The sequence below is a fragment of the Meleagris gallopavo genome, chromosome 3, assembly GCF_000146605.3.
Source record: "Meleagris gallopavo isolate NT-WF06-2002-E0010 breed Aviagen turkey brand Nicholas breeding stock chromosome 3, Turkey_5.1, whole genome shotgun sequence".
Taxonomy (NCBI): Eukaryota; Metazoa; Chordata; class Aves; order Galliformes; family Phasianidae; genus Meleagris; species Meleagris gallopavo.
In genome coordinates, this window is record NC_015013.2 from 79,073,305 (window position 1) to 79,090,336 (window position 17,032).

General features: G+C 37.7%; 1 protein-coding gene across 5 annotated transcripts in view; it reads right to left on the reverse strand.

Annotated features, from left to right (window-relative positions):
• TRPS1 (transcriptional repressor GATA binding 1) overlaps window positions 1–17,032 on the reverse strand; it is a 173,550-nt gene that overhangs the window by 83,857 nt on the left and 72,661 nt on the right. The gene's annotated exons all lie outside the window — the stretch shown is intronic.

The following is a 17,032-nucleotide window of genomic DNA, read 5'->3' on the forward strand; positions in this document are numbered from 1 at the left end:
AAAATTGAAAAACAAATTTAGAAAAATGTGTTTTTTCCAAAACTTTTGTGTCATATAAATGACATTTTAGTTAGTACAAAGAAATTAAACATCCATTAAACATCTGCATTCCTACTCAGAAATTTCTGCAGACTTCCTCTATTTACCTATGAAGTCAGACTTTCACGTGAAAGGTACATTAATTGTGACTAACAAGAGACATAACAACAGCTGAAAGAGTGTTAAAAGATCTAATAAGTCAAGCAGTTTCTTGTTACCATAAATAGCACATTCTGCTGCAGTGCTTATGATGCTAACAGATAGCCCTTATATCCCTATAAAAGCTGCAGGTCCCACTCCAAAAGCCTGGACCAGAACCTGTTGGAAATGTGAACCAAATAGTAAATTTTAGTGAAGAAAGTGTTTAAACTCCTCAGGTCTTTGAACATGAGTCTGCAGCAAGCAATATCATAACAAGGATGTTTTTTTCCCTCTTCTTGAAACCTCTTTAACCCTAAAACCAGTGATTTTAATACTCCCCAAATGCACTGTAACCAGCAGTCCACATCTGATACTTCTGCAGTAGCACTGCATTTCCTGTACCTTCATCAAGAATACAGAGTGAGGAGGATTTACTCTGTTTAAACTCAAGTAACACTTCACAACCCAACACATGATTCAGAGGCAGCAACGAAGGAACTTTGTGACTTTACTGCCTCAAACGTTAGCATTTATGTCATTTATTTTTCCGACAATTTTTATGAAAACAACGTGTCTGAACGTGTTTTAAGGATTGATTGATAAAAAAGAAAGAAATCTCTTTCAGCTTCTTCAACAGAAATTATTTTAAAAGTTGCACTGTTGTCTTCAGTCACAGTTCTCTGCTACACTGAGGGCTGGGCATCTGCAGGAAGTCTGCATCAACTCTGCAGCCTGCGTTCAGTGTTTACTGTCCAACAGCTCTGTTTAAATACACAGATTTGTATACACCTGTCAAACAGACCAGAGATTATGGTAACAGCAATGTTGCAAATCTGCCTGACTGAAACTACTGGCAAAAGCTGTCATTTACCTTTAGAACAATTCTATCAGAAACTTGTGGATTTACTTACTTTTAATAGCCAGAACAAGACAAAATGAAACTCCCATTTGAGTATTTTGAACACTACCACGGATTAACCTTCAAAGTTCTTATTACCATTTAGATAGATATTTCTAGCTGCTGTCTTAGGTCAGCAAGTATTAAAATCACTGAAACAGCTCTACATTACGCACGCTGCAGACAGATGCAGCAGAAACTTATGTTTTCCTTGAAAAAGGATTAAAACAAACACAGCACCTTGACAGCAAAGGGAGGGTTTTGTTCTATGGACAAGACTGAAAGCTGCTTAAGTCTCGTCTCATGTTTTGTGCTCCCTTTCATCATTACTTTTCTTCAACTGTCTCGTTTTCATTTCTGTGATGTAAACGTGAACAAAACTGGTGCTTTCTAAAAGATGTTTCCAAGTTGTTTTTTGGGGTTTTCTTTTGTTTTTCTTTTTTTTTAATTTCAGAAGTAAACCAGGGGTCCCAGTTAGCGTCACTGATTGGTAACACCGCCACTACAATCAGCTGACAAGGTTTACTGTAAGAGATCTCTACAATGCCTTCATCTGCAAGCACATCAGTTCGGTATTGCACTCTCTAATTCACTCTATTTGTCTCATTCTCTCTCCCCAAGGTGCAGATATTGTACTGTTCTCAGTATTGAGATCAAGAAACTACATCTCACTTGGGCTGTAATGCAGGAGATAAGTGGGCCACTCTGCAGAGCACAGTTAGATATCTTCAGATAGTCCAGCAGTTGTTTGTTATTACTATCAATGTATGATTTCTGCTAAATGTAATCTCATCACAACTTCAACACTGCTAAACTGAAATGCCTATCAGATACAAAAGACTGCCCCAGAAATATATGGTAAACTGGATGAAAAGTAACAGCAAAATATTTGCTGGTGCTTCCCTAATTGCAGGGAAACATAAATAACATAACTAAATACATGGAATTTTTAAGTCAAGCGATGTGAAAGAAATCAAATTTAAGACTAAAATCAAAACCTTCAGGGATAAATTTGCCCCAAAGTTATCCCATATTACATATCCTTATACAGCACGTAACCCATTGCTGAAGATACTATCTGATTTCAAAATGAAAGTATGTATATTTTTATATATCTGTGATGTATGAAAACCAAATGTCTCTGGATCCAGACCATTTTCCTTACAAGTTTAGTGATAAGCCATGGTTTACACACTCATCTATAATGGTCATACAAACTTGCTATTTCTTTAATATTATCTTTTGTGGTAGACACTGATATTTAATTCAGCACATTATTGTCAAATACAGCTCTAGCATTGATACCTTCATAACAGACTAAAAAAGTATGTTTGTTTTGTCCGTAAAAATGCCTTGTAGGCAACTGAGTCAAGAAGTAAAAAACTATTTTGTGGCTACTGTTAGTGTCAGCACTAAGAAATTCAATCAACTCTGATTGAATACAGGAATAAGAAAGATGAGCACCAAACCTGTCAAGGAGGATGCTTTAAGGATTACACTGAGAGATGGGTAAGGCCAAAGTAAAGAGTCAAAATAAGGAGTAAATGCAATTGGAGGAAGAAATGCATTGGTGGGAGGCATGTGCCATCGTAATCTCTTCTTTAAAGTACCTATAGTCCTTGTAGGACAGCAACCAGTGTAGGAGACTTGAGTTGCAAGGAGCCTTATGAATGCTTCTGTACGATATTTTCAGACCAATCATGCAGGGAACTTTTCTGGCAGAATATTTTATTGGCAGTAAAATGTAAATAACTTTATGACTAAAATGTTTTGTAATATTTTTCTCTCACTACAAAATGTGACAATAGAGTTGGACAAAGAACCTAATCTCTAACACTACATAATCACAAGATGTTTAATACAAAGAATACATTAATCCCACATTAAAGCAGAGGCTGGAATTAAGCATGCCTTCAGTCACTCTGTTTGCAAAGCAGGAACATCAAGTTGCCTTTTATCATTATTTCTTTACAAGCTACAGTCAAAGATATTAGTGTTCTCTAATGAAACTCCTATTGCTGAGAAATATGTAGGTTTCTCCTCTGATTGTATTGACATTACATGCATAGATATACCATTTATACCAACCAACTGCTCTCTGTTACTGTTTTTTGAAAAGAGTGAAGAAGTAAGTTGACATTGTAAATAGAAAGCTAGCCTACGTAGTGTTGGAGAAGCTGTGCCAACTCAAGAGACCCGAGACAAACAGGAAGCCTTGGAAGCTCTGGGTGTTATTTAGTCTGTGAAAAAAATATGCTGGTGTTTGAAAACTGGATGGGGAAGTCCTAAATCATCTACAGTACAAGTAGGATGCACAGAGGAATACCCATGAACTCATCTGAGTAGCACTAGTATTCTGTCTTATTTACTCTTAAGCTGTGTAACCTATGAACTGTACATAATTGCCTTCTTTTTGCAGTGAAATTAAGTAAGGAAAAAATCACTACAACAAAAAATCTAAGAAAAGAAAAGAAAAAAGAACAAGAGAATATTTACAAAGAGAAAGGCAACGAGGCATCTGCATAATAATCACGTAGAGACTATGCAAATCCCATTTAATAACCAGGCCAACACTGAAAGCAACATCTAACTGTTGGAAACAAATAAATATACCTGGGATGTGAGTCAGTCTGTGTCATGTAGGCACTTATCCCTTATTATTGATTTGCAGTACCAAGTAATGAAGGCAAGCATGCATTTAGACAGTCTGAAACAGATGAACAGCACACTCTGGAAAACAAGTTAATGGCAGAGGCAGGTATATCTGCATAACTCAATAATATCAACAGTCTCAGCAATTACCGACAGTTGCAGCTGCAGCATTTTCACATTTCAGTCTTGTACATATGTAAATATGCAATAATAATTAATATTGATCCTATGCATAGATGCTGGGTTGGGAGGTGGGGGGGTTAAGTTGCTGAACATCATTAGAGCAAATCAATCTCCTCCCACTGTCAGTGCAAAGGCCACTGCCCACAGCAAAGCTCCTCCAAATGCACCCCCAACAATGCACTGGAGGCATTGGGTAACTCTACTACACAACTCCCCACAAAGCAGCAAAGCAGGGGACAGTAATGAGGACAGGCCAGTTTGCTTTAATGACTCCTGTGAAGAAAGACAGTGTTCTCGCATCGAGCTTGGCAAAGCTGGAGTCCACACAAAACCTGCATCATACATCAGACTAGTTGGAAGAGTCTGAGAAGCAAGTCAAGAGACTGAATGTACCTGCGTTTTATCCTTTTTCCCAAAGGATATGCAGGAAAACCTGTAATCCTTTATACACTCTATGAATAAAAACAGCAGTCTATCACCTGCAGTTCTAAGATCCTTCTGGAATTAGTGCTATCTAAGCAGAGAAAAAGAAGGCAAAAGCAGAGAGGCCTATCAGAAGTCTCATCTCTAATGACAGCACAGAAGGATTCAAACAGAAGACAAATATGAAAAAAATTATAAATCTTGCCAAGTGTATATACTTTCTTTATATCTCATCTAAGCTGAGGCAACACCTTTGACATTCTCCTTTCTCGCAGAATTCAGTACTTCCTACTGCATACTTAGAGGTTTTATTTGAGTATCTCTGCACTCATGGGAAATACTGGTGGAACAGTCTTGAACAAGCACAATTCAGTTTGTTATTTTCAGTGTGTATGGGAAGTGGTTCCATGTGAACACATGTTGTAATGTAGGAGCTGCATATCATGTCCTTGATGCGTCCTTTTGTCCTTCAGCAATCAGATTTTCTTGAAGCCAAACCTGAAATTTCAGCAGTGCTGTATTTCAACCCAAACAGCATCTCAGGTACTCCAGACACATACAATCAAAAGGCGTCACTTACGGAAATAACCAATATACCTCCATCTAAAGCTAATACTATGGCAGCTTTGGGGTGAAGTTTTGAAATAAACATGCAGCTCCACAAAGATGACACTATACTCCAGCCAAAGTCTTGTCCAGCACCCATCAGTTTCTGGCCTGGGTTTGCTCCTGATTTGTCTACAGGTTGGAACACAGGGTGAAGACTGGATAATCTACTCCTGGCTGGTCTCTGTCTTGGAGCGGGAAGTTTTTGGAAGTCTCCAGATGCAGAATGACCACGAGATTCCATGCTATTCTGTGTCTCATTCTTGGGCTCTGAGCACCCAGCCCTGACAACAGAGGACTAAACAAAGAAGTATTGGAAAAAAAAATGTAGCTACAGAAAAAAACAGGCAATTACATACAAGTCAGAACAGGAAATATCAGAAGTAACTGGAAGTTCCAATTCTTGCTGGTATAAAATGAAACAGGTCATAAACTCAAGAGGAAAAAAAAAAAAAACGAGACTAAATATAATAAAATAAATTCAGTTAAACAGTACTTCTTAGCTATATTGCCATAATCAATCAATCCAAAACCTAGAGAGTCACAGACCGACCTTCATGGCTTACCACTGTAATTAACCTCATTAATAAATAATAATGAACACAAAATGCCTAAAACTAGTAGTTTTTAAAACTGCTTAAAGATGCCATTAAAGCACACGCATTATCATATAAATAACACTTGAAGTTATTTATAATAACTCCTGAAGCAACTTCACAAAAGATCTTTAATCAGTTCTTTCAAAATCAAGTTTGGAAACAGGAAGGGGAAAGACATGCTATTCTGTATACTTTTAAAAAGCAAATTAAAAAAAAGGAACTCTGTGGATGTATTTTTTTCTTTCTGTACCACCAGCCTCTGTATGTATCTCCATGAGGCTTATAAGCTACCAAATCCCTAGCTGCAGACACAGAGGTGATCTCTGGGACAGCAAGGATTTGCTAGTAACCTCTTCCTGCATTACAAACCGTATCTGTGCAATATGCTCCCACAAGCCTGCTTCCTCCTTCACATTACGTTCTCTGTCCTGAAGTGCTGCTTGCTCTGTCAGATAGCATGCTCCACCCATGGATCACGTAGCTGAAAAATCTCTTGGTTATACGTTCTGAAAGCTTGGGATTTCATGTGGGTCCCAGAAGTTGTCTCCTCCAACCCGCCTAGCCCAGCCAGATGCAACAGGACAGTAATAATTATGCTACTCCCCTGAAATGTTTCCACCACAGCTGCTACTGAAACTGTGATTATTTAATTTTCTCACAGACTAGTTCTAAGTGCACATCCTTTGGTATTGCCTGCACTTCTTGAGAGTGAATTATCACAGAAGGAGCCAAGTGACTGCATTGCCTATTTGTCAGATGGAAGTCTCACTGTTTCTACTGACATATTCAAAAAGGTAGTGTTGAATGTTTTTGAAAAGCCAAAAGCTCTATTTGTTTGTGCCAGTTCTTTTGTTTCTGAAACAGGAGTTGCTACTCGAGTAATTTCATATGCCTCAAAAGGAAGACAATAACGTGCATCTCTGTGGAAGAGAAGGATAAAAAAAGGTCTGTTAGCTGTTAGATCATGTCATTAACCTACTATCTGCCTGTATATGGATTACTTTGTTTTAGAAGCTGAGTTTGGTTTTGGATTCTTCCATTTGGTCTCAACACTTACAGCTGTAAGGTCTGTTTCTCGAAGATGAACATCTTCAATTTCACCTAATTCTGAAGACCTGAATTCTCACGTTCCCAAACCAAGAACAAAAGGGCGAGAAAAGTGCTCCCAAGAAACAAGCTAGCCACAGGTCGCTTCTTTACCTTGAAGTTCCCACCTGTCCAGTTTTTCAGCACTACTGAGGCTGCTGGATGGGATATACAACTGCCAAGACACAGCATAAACATGGACCATGCCCTCTTATTTCTCCTCCTATGAGTCAGTGTTAGAGATGACGCAAGGAAGCATTCAGCTCCCAGCACTGCCTGAGCAGCAGCTGGGAAACAGCAAAGGAACTCCATATACTCTGTCCTAATGTGATCATATCAAAATGTGCTGAGTGATTTCTTCCATTCCTATCCCTAGCGTTATTTCTCAGTGTCCCAAGGAATCACAGATGGCAGACCAGAAAGTAGAGTCTGGTCATTTTGTTTCAGCAATGCAGCTTCTTCCTTTACAGTAACCTCCTGATGGTATTTCCAGTCAAGTCCACTTTTAAAAATCTTTTTTTATTCCTTTGTGAAAATGAAAAGCAAAAAAAATTCTGTTACTTGGAGAAAAACTGCCGTTACATTTATTTATGACATGTCCTTATAATAGACATCAAAAAAATAAAGAGGAGGAAATGGGTTCTGAAAACATTTGGGACAGTTTTATAGAATATTATTGCGATTAATTCTCATAAAATCCATCTGCTACACCAAGGGCTTGTGTTACCAGGAAACCATTTATAAAAGGTTCAGGGGGAGAAAGAAATGATAATATCCATTTCCTCTCTTTCTCACACTTCTCAACCTGTCTTCCAAAAAAGTAAAATTAAAAAAAATAATTAAAAAAAAACCACAACATTTGAGCTTTTCCATGCCACTAGCTTATCAGGGCTGCTGTGTGAAGTACTGTGCACATTTAGAAAAAATGCTACATATTGCTAAACTGAACTGATTTTTTCCATCTGAATGACATAATACTCAATCTTATGCCTCCTATAGCTTGCCATAAGAAGAAGAATAATTTCCTATTTCACACTCTAAACCTAAATCACAGAAATGCAAAGCAACAGTTCATCCATGATTCAGCCTTGAGTGGACCTACTGAGCTCACTCTGATTAGACTTCTATTGCTAATATCGGACTACTCATACCAGGCAAGATAAATTCCATCCAAACATTTTTATCAAGAGTCAAAAGAAAATATCAGAATTTATACAGATTGGCCTTAAAGGTCATCTATAAATCACTGTCGTTTGTATTTTTGGATGCCTACTGTTTTAGTGACAAACATGCAAGACAGCTCACTGCTGCACCTCACTACAGTTTTTTACGTTGAAGCACTATTGATGCAGAGGTGAGAAAAAGCAAAACTCACATTCATGCCCTACTGTCATGAAGAAGATATGTTAGTAATTGGAAAAAATATTAATAAGAAAGACAGATAGGATATATCCCATCTGTAATGTGCTGCAGTGCCAGAAATAAACAGCAAGGAAGTCACGCTGAGATCTGCAAATTAATTTTTACTTTGATATTAAAAAATATGTAGTAAGGGTGGAAATACGACAATAGTAGTGTATTCAATTAAGAGTCATTTAAGTTTCTAAGCATTAAGATATTTAAGAAATACAAGAAATGTTTGTTTTGATATTTAACGTAAAAATATTTTTTCACATTTCTTGAGGGTTTTTCTCTGTTTTTCCTTCCTCTAAAAATTCCTACCAGAAATCAAATCTTTTAACAGAAGAGAGTGAGCCAAATGGGAACATTCTTAATTTACAATAAAAATCCAGATTTCTAAACGCATTCTATAAAATTCAAATTAGTCAAACTTCTGAAATGCCAATGACCTTACATATGGTCCTGAATTAACATGCAAAAAATTAGAACAATTGGATCTAATTACAGCAGAAAGAATCTTCCACATTTGCAGGAAAACCAGAGCTACCTTATCACACTCCCTTCCTATTGAAACCCGGCCAGAACAAACAGCACCAGAAACATTCCTCACTGGGCAGTCCAGGCAGGTTTCCATCATCTCAGCAAAGTAACTTGGTGCTAAATTTATTAGCATGCAAACTTACATTAAATAGTACGAAGCAAAGAATGAAATCATTGTTCCGTGGAACCAAGAGTCCTCCAAAAAAGCAGAGCAAAACCAGGCAACTCGTTAGCAGTTTGTATTACAGGGATCTAACAGTACCATCATTTCTGACTGCCTTAGGTGAGCAACTGCAACCAGGCAGAAAAAGAGGGTCACATCCTCCTGCCACACAACATCTGAATGAAGTCAATGTGAGAATTAAGTGCACATAAGCAAAATACAGCCTGATTTGACAAAAAGATGAGAGAAATAATGAAGTACTGACAAAAACATCAGCAAAGAACATGAGTACTTGCAAACATGACTAACAAGAAAGTCACGGATTAGGAAAAAATACAGTGTATTTTTTCTGGTTTATTTTTATTACCTCTCCAAATCCAGAAAGAAATTCTGTGCATCTCCCTTGCATTTCAGACCCTGTAGGGCCATTTTGGGATGTACCATTGCAGACAGTATGTCTGGCAGGAACACATCTGTGACCAGGTGCCCATTTAATCATTTCCTGAGCTGTTTTAGACCTCTTCTGAGGGCAGTTTGGTAGAATGCCAATTTTGGTCTAAAATCTGCAAAGAAGCACTGATTAATTGGGCTTTTGCTGTTTTGCTATTATAAGGAACTATACTCTTTTCACATTCTTATGGGACTCCTTGTGTGGCTTCACCGGCAACTGCAATCAATTCACCCCTATGTCTCTATATTTCTAAAATTAAATGAAGTAACTAATGAACTGGAAAAATGTTGTTTCAGTAGTGAAACAATGCATCGATTCCTTCCTACTGGCAATAATTTTCTGCTTTCACTATCTTTATCTGATGTTCTACCTAAACATCCCTTTGAGCAACAGGAGTCTCACAAATTCAATGCTAGATTTCATTAACATTTATGATTTCCCCTTTACTTTTCATCAAGCAAGATCTCGCTCTTTTTCTTCTGCTGCACCTAAATCACATTTTTAATATAGGCAGCTGGCTAGATAAGAGAATACAGAACACTCAACAAGCTCCCTCAGAGTAAAGCAATTAGATACACAACTAGAAATGCATTTCAGGTCTCTGCTACAATCTAAAGCGTGGGTATTGTCAGCAGGGCTCATGTTGATATAGCTAGGGGAGATTTAAATCCACAAGCTGGAGAACCATGGCCCCAGCAAGGTGGCTACTGCACAAGAGCTGTCTGCCTGCAGCACAGGGGCGGCCACCACATCCAGGCTTAGCAGGTCCAACTGCTCAGAGCTTCACAGCTGTGAGAACTTGCTTCATGCTTATTGTGTAGAGATGAACTCACCATCCAGAATATGTGTTGCATGGGACTTTTGAAAATCTTCCCTCTAAATCCAAAAACCCAACATTTGGTTCCATTTAAGAATAGGGAATTAGATATAGTCACTGGCCAGCAATTAGTGAATAACTGAAGAAACAGCTGTTGGGCATCTCAGAAAGACAGAATCTGACTTCTAACCTCAAGGCAAAGGAAAGCCAGAAAACTCATAGCAACCCAAGTATCCAATCTCCTGCAATCAAGGCATTTTATACATCACTAAAAGTGACTACAAAGGTCTCTTAAACGTTCCTTTGACTCCAGGTTCAGCCAGGTGGCCTCAAGGGGCAGAGGTGAACAAGCTGGTGACTTCAGCTCCCCGGTGCGCCAAGGATGCCCTGGCAACACAACTGAGCAGTCATCAGCAATTTGTCACCCAGTGATGGTCAGCAATGAAGCATTTATTGATGCAGTACTTGCAACTGAGCTTTATGCAACGGTCTAAAACACAAGACAAAATGATCCTTAACACAAGCATCTTCAAAAGCCCTGACCTGACCTGTAACTTGAAGAACCTAACTGACATGAGGTTTAGAAGTGGTTCCAGGATTCAAATGGAGTTTAGCATGGGCAACCCGAGCAGAAGCAGAGGTCTAAAACTGAGGGTATTTCGTTGCGTGGAACAACCTGCAAATAAAGCATGCCTCTAAAATGTGTGTAGTGTCTGAAACCAGGAAAGCAGCTCTATCATACCATAAGCACAGTCACAGATAGGGATGCCGAGCTACCAGAGATTAGCTCTTTTGCCTTGCTTCTGCTCACTCACAAACCAGGTTAGTTTATAGCAAGGTTAGCTCAGAAGTACCCAGTGATCACAGAGGGGGTCTCACGACAGTTTTGCCAGTCCTTAATCCTGAAAGTCGCATCACAAAATAGAGGGGGAAAAAATTTCTCCTGTAGTCTATCCAAAGCAAACATCCATCCACAAAATGCTTGAAAATAACATCACGCTGAATATTTTTTAATACTTTGACAAGCCTTCTGTCTGATTGGCCTTGGTGAGCCTTTCCAGCTACACATAGAGTTTAGTATCACATAAAATAAAACAGCGGTAGCATAACAGGCATGGCATCCAATGACATGACCCAAAAAATCTGGAGTTGGATCGTATACTTCTGCCTGGTTTTGTCAAGGCAAACAGCGCTCTGACTGTTTACACTACTCAGGGGCTGGTCTCAATCAAAATTTAACAAAAGGGTGAAAAAAAAATCAACACAGAGTGTTATCATTATTAGATTTAGAAAAGAGGAGCAGTCCTTTCTCCTCATAACACCTTCCAGGAAACACATCAGAAAGAGTGAAACACAACAAAAATAAAATGGCACTGTCACACCGAATTAGAAATGAGAGATATCAGAAAAATAGCTGCCAGTCCTGATGGGGAAAAAAAAAAAAAAAGTAAACTCTTACATTGACAAGAATTGATTGCTTTTGGCAAGTGAGAAATGTAATCAACCCAGTGCTTCCAGAGTATGTTAGAAAGGAGCAATAATGCTGAAGACATGAATACAATACTTAAGATCCCATAGGTAAACACATACAGCTACGTATGCGTGTGAACAAAACACTGTAGCTGGGCTCTTGATTTTCAAATGCATTTTGTGCATTCCTACAGGTGCTCATACAAACTCACATCAATCAAGAAAAGCTTCCACTGACTTCAAGGGACTTAGCAAAAGACCCTGAGAAGCTACTGAAGAGCAGAATTCTCAGCCAGCTTCCTCGTCCAGTAATTTTTTCTCATTAAATTTAGAATTCATTTAATATCATTTTTCATCCATGGATTTGATCTTATCAACACTGCTCTGTCCTAGCATAGGGACTACATTAGCTCCCTTTATCAAACTGCAACGAAAGGAAACTTTTCCACCCTTAGGCAGTTTTTTACTCTTGCAGATACGTCTGTGTTCCTTTATCTGGTCTTTTTTTGCATTCGCTGTAAATCGAAAACTCTCCAGAGGAACTTCCTGGATTCTCAGTTATTGAATAAGGCTAATCAAGTTCCCAGAGAACAATCTTGCTTTTTATGTCTATCCGCATCCGCAGTCTCTTCATCAAAACAAGATTCTTAAGGGCTCTTCAACAAAAATATTTTGGAACTTCAAAACAAAAGTTTCCTAGTGCCAAGTTTGCCAGTCTCTTAACTTTGTTGTAGCTCACTTTTCATACACAACTACAGTAACACCACATTATAAGACATTATACTTAGTGCTTCAACACACTGCTTTCAGATCCAAACAAAGACTTCAATTCTTTTTGATTACATTAACTTTTTTTAATCCAAAAGGTTTTTGGTGAAGCATATGTTCTGCATCATTAAAATCAGATATTCTGGCTTTGATCTTTAAGTTCTCTCAGTTGACTGCTTCTCCAAACTAGAAACTATTCCAGCTTTTGAAGTTATCTCCTTGCTCTGTACAGAAAACCTGAACCTTCAGCCAGATTTGATAGCGTTACAAGATAATAACCATATACCACTCTATCTACTTTTTACATATTAAGCTTTGCTTTGAGAAAAAAAATCTACAGCTTTGCTGATAAAGCTTAAATACAATTAACTATAAAACAGAGAGAGTATTCTTTACATATTGTTACCTAGTTACGTTTGTAAGTAAATCTAGGAACATTTTGTTTGACTGAACAGTATCTTTTATATTCAGCATTTATCAAAGCGATTTTTTTTCCTCAAAGTCAGCTATGAGCCAGGACACAGAGATAGAAAGTTTGTGGATTTAAAGCACTGAAATGGCACACAGTGAATGTGAGCATCCAGACTGTCACAGAAACAAGCTTCTTTGCAGTGCAAAATTTGGAGCATCGATTTCACAGCTGGGGCAGGATTGACAGCAAGATTACTTAATGAAGCAGGGACGACCACTTTTCAATAGACTACAACAGGCACTATGCAGCTTCCAAAAATAGTGGGACTAATGGTCCTAAGACACATCTCAGGGATTCTGGAAGGAAACATCCAGGTCAGAGAGGAGATGCGGGAACACCAGGCATCCAAGCTCCCAACTCTGTTGATCAATCTAAAAGGATGAAATTATTTGCTTCTCTACTTTAAAAATAATAATAACAGAAGAAAAATATTCAACCAGATGTAAGAAATCATAGTTAAAATGGGAGCAAAAGGAAAAGATTCAAAAAAGGAAAAGATGGAATTATTAGCAGTGATTGGAGAAGTCGTCGTGATTCCCTGGAACAAGTGGGAAACCCAATTGGTTCCTTGTTATATTTTAACAATACTGGAGGTGAAGGGGCTGAGACTGAATTTATGTAATATACAATCTGTATATAAAGAACAATTACTCATTCATAAAGTAGAATAAAAGAACAAATGTTTTTGATAAAACAATTCAAATTTAAGGTTTATCAAGCAGTATCTTAGAAATGTGACATTTGACAAGAAGAGAGTACAAAGAAAATGAATTCCCTAGCAAATACTAGTCAGTGCGTGTAAGAGAAGCTATGTCTCTGAGTGTCTGTAAATAAATAAAAAAAAAAGCCCTACACATTCTATTTTAATTTGGGAAGTTATTTTCATTTCAAGCATTCTCTGCATGGGGCAAATGACTTCTGAAGATGAAAACATTTCCCACACATGCTTCACATCATGTAACAAGAGAAAGATCACTCCCAAATTCAATCTCTCATTCATGCCTTCCCACCCCCCTTTTTCCCTTCTTTTTCCCCTCTCAAAAAAGAAGAAGAAAAGAAAGAAAAAAAGAGAGATGTGTTTGGTAAATCAGCAACAGAAATATTTCAGACACTGTCCAAGACATACAATACCAAACTAATTTGAACCGAATCACATGAAAAGAAAAAAGACATCTCAGGAAGACAAGTGATTTCTATATACCACCTTTTTCTAATTACTTCCCACTAGCAGTTTAATGAGAGCAGTAAAACATAGTGCGTATCTGCCATTACACGACTAGCACTGAGTGCTTCTGAAACTCAGGTATTCCACTTAACAGCCTTCCTATAATGCCTGTTCATGTCAATGCTTTAACATATGAATAACTGTATTTAAACGAGTAGTTCTTCTGATGTTTATGGCTCTGATTCTGAAATTATATACGATGGTCCTAATCTGGCAGATGTTTAATAACTCAGACCCATTACAACGAAATGAAATTCTAAACTCAAATAATTTCAGCAGAGTTTTAATTGCAGAAACATTTAGTACAATAAAAGAAAATTACATAAGTTTAATTCCCATTTTTCTTGTCTATAATTATATTTCCATTATATACTTCCTAGATTAAGCTAAATCTATACTATCTAATAAACATAATTACGTGAAACGTTCACATAATAGACTAAAGAAAGTAACAACTGAAAGCCTGTAATTCAGTTACTCTGCGCAACTCATCATTCTCAGATAATGAAATATTGGATTAATTTATTTGCCTTCAATCAAGCACTGAGAAGCACTCTTCCAGAGATACAAGAGATACACTGTATTTTATTTTCAATTCTTTCTCTTGCTAAAGACTTCCATTTTCATATATATGCAGAAACTTTCTGTCTCATCATTAAACCTTTTTTGTTTATCACACTAGACTTCATAAATAGTTTATAAAGCGCAATTAAGTCATTAACAAACATTAACATGTTACTTCTTGCACTCTAGTGAAATTCACAGAAATGATGTAATACTACAATTTATCTAATAAATATTCAATTTACATTGACTATGTACGTGTGAAACTTTATTACATTTTTGCCCCATTTCCCACTACTACAGTTTGTAATTCTGTTTTCTGCAATTTTAAAATCACACGTCTTTAAATGGAGTAATTCTTTTGTTCATACGCTGCAATGTTGCTAGCTTCACTAAGATAATGTACACACATATTTTGTTGTGGTAATGCCTTGTACTGCTTATACTAATGTTAAAACAGTAGGGAAAAATCATATTTAACTAGGCAATAACGATGCAGCCTTGAAGATACTGGAGAAGATGTTTAGATGATATCTGCACACAGATAAGAAGGAAACAGAAGAGTGATCTTAGAAGAGTGTGTTTCAGGGGCAGTCTGCCTACAGGTCAGAGGAATAAATTAATTCTTGCCTTCACGGGCTTTCCAGCACAACATCCTGCTACTCTGCGCTTTGGAGGAGGAGCAACTTCTACCCAATTATAAAGTTTCCCTGGTTCTCAAGGATGAATGCTATAAAATTAAAGGAAAATCAGAATGTGTGCCTGAGCCAGCAGCTATTGAAACCCCAAAGAACACATTCCTCTACCTTCAATGGGCCCTGCACTGGAGCCTGAGCATACAGTGTTAGTGACAAACTGCATACATTAGCTGATCATTTGTTCTCAGCTTATTCTTAATCCTATTTTACAAAGCTAATGTTCATCTTCTAATGACAATCTAATTGCTCGGTGCCATGTTTACTAGTGGGAATGAACCACAAGCCATGCTGCTGTAAGCTCCAGGGAACATTCCAGTGATTGGGATGCTAAAAACTCCCTAACTGCAGAAAGGGAAAACTCATTTCTTAACTCTCTGGTACAAATTATTTCCAGGTGCTGATAATTATCACTCGTGGAGTTTGATATTCCGAACTCCACATCTAAATTTATACTTGACAAGTTAAACTTTTCATCATGTGCAGCAGCTCCTAAAGGCTGAGAAGGACAGACTGCTGATGGTTGAAACCAATTCCACTTAAAATAGCAACACTTAATTACAAGCCTTGTTGTTTATTTCTTTTCAAAGTATTTCAAATATATCTTTTTCCCCAAGGGAAATAATATTGTATATCATTAAACAGATAAGTATTATTGCATCTGCTCATGAATTCATGAACACGAATTGCGAATAGCCGAGTAATTATCTGGGAAGCCTTGAAAAGACTTCACAAAAAAAATCCATCAAAAGCTAAAGTACAGACTTCACAGTTATCTTACTGTACACGTATGCTAAATACAGGCAAAAGACACATCAGTGTGCATATGTGAACACAGACAGGACACAGAAAAGCAGCAGATCTAAGCCCATGATGTTTAAATCTGTGGTTTTTTAAATACATCTACACGTGCTCATGCTTACGTATTCATTCTTCTGTCACATAGCAAAAAGTTATTTAAATAAGCTAAATGTAGGGTGTAGGAGGCACAAATTTGGAGGACTTTACGGAAGGAGTACTTTACAGCCACGTTAGTATTTCTTAGGTTTATGTTGCCAGTTTTAACCCATTATATGTCCATCTGTAAGCTTTCATGACCGTAGTACTGCTTTTTGACCATCAGGAAAGCCATGCATCTGATTTTTTGAAGCAATCCTGACATAAGTTTAAAAGGTGACACAAGAGACTCTTAAAAACTTAGCGTACACCACAAACACAACTGCATCCCATTGCAAGTATAAAGTTATAAAATTGCTGTGTTGAACTGTACCACCATCCTCACTCTGGCTGCGAAACTACATCTCCTGAAACACTAGAATAGGTCAAACTCATGCTCCCTGGGGCATGACTGTTTCTGTGAATGTGCCCTAAATACGGAAGGTGTCTTTTTGCACTGAAGTGTGCCTTACTGGAGAGTAAAGGTGCAAGTTGTTACCCCAACAGCAAACACCTGCAGACTCTCAGTACCTGCAACATTCCTAATAGTTAAATTAATAGTGGCAGGACTTGAAATTGAGTCTGCTTGATCTTAGGGTCTCATAGATTAAGGCATTAGTCTGCTGAACCAGACTTCCATTTAATCTATTAGATACTTCCTTGTCTTTGTTCAATAAGCATGGGAGGAAAGAGAACCAGAACAGTAGAAGCCTTGGAACTATGAGATGCAAACCTGCCGAAATTTCAAGAGACAGACCAGTCAATTTGAAAATAATACTAAACATTGGTTGTCTGCTAAGTGAGCTATGTTGGGTTGTGCGAGGTCAGATCCTCAGCAGCTTGTAGAAATTAGCAGGTCTTCAAGGCTGTGGCAATTTTCACTGAAGGTAACATTATACCAAA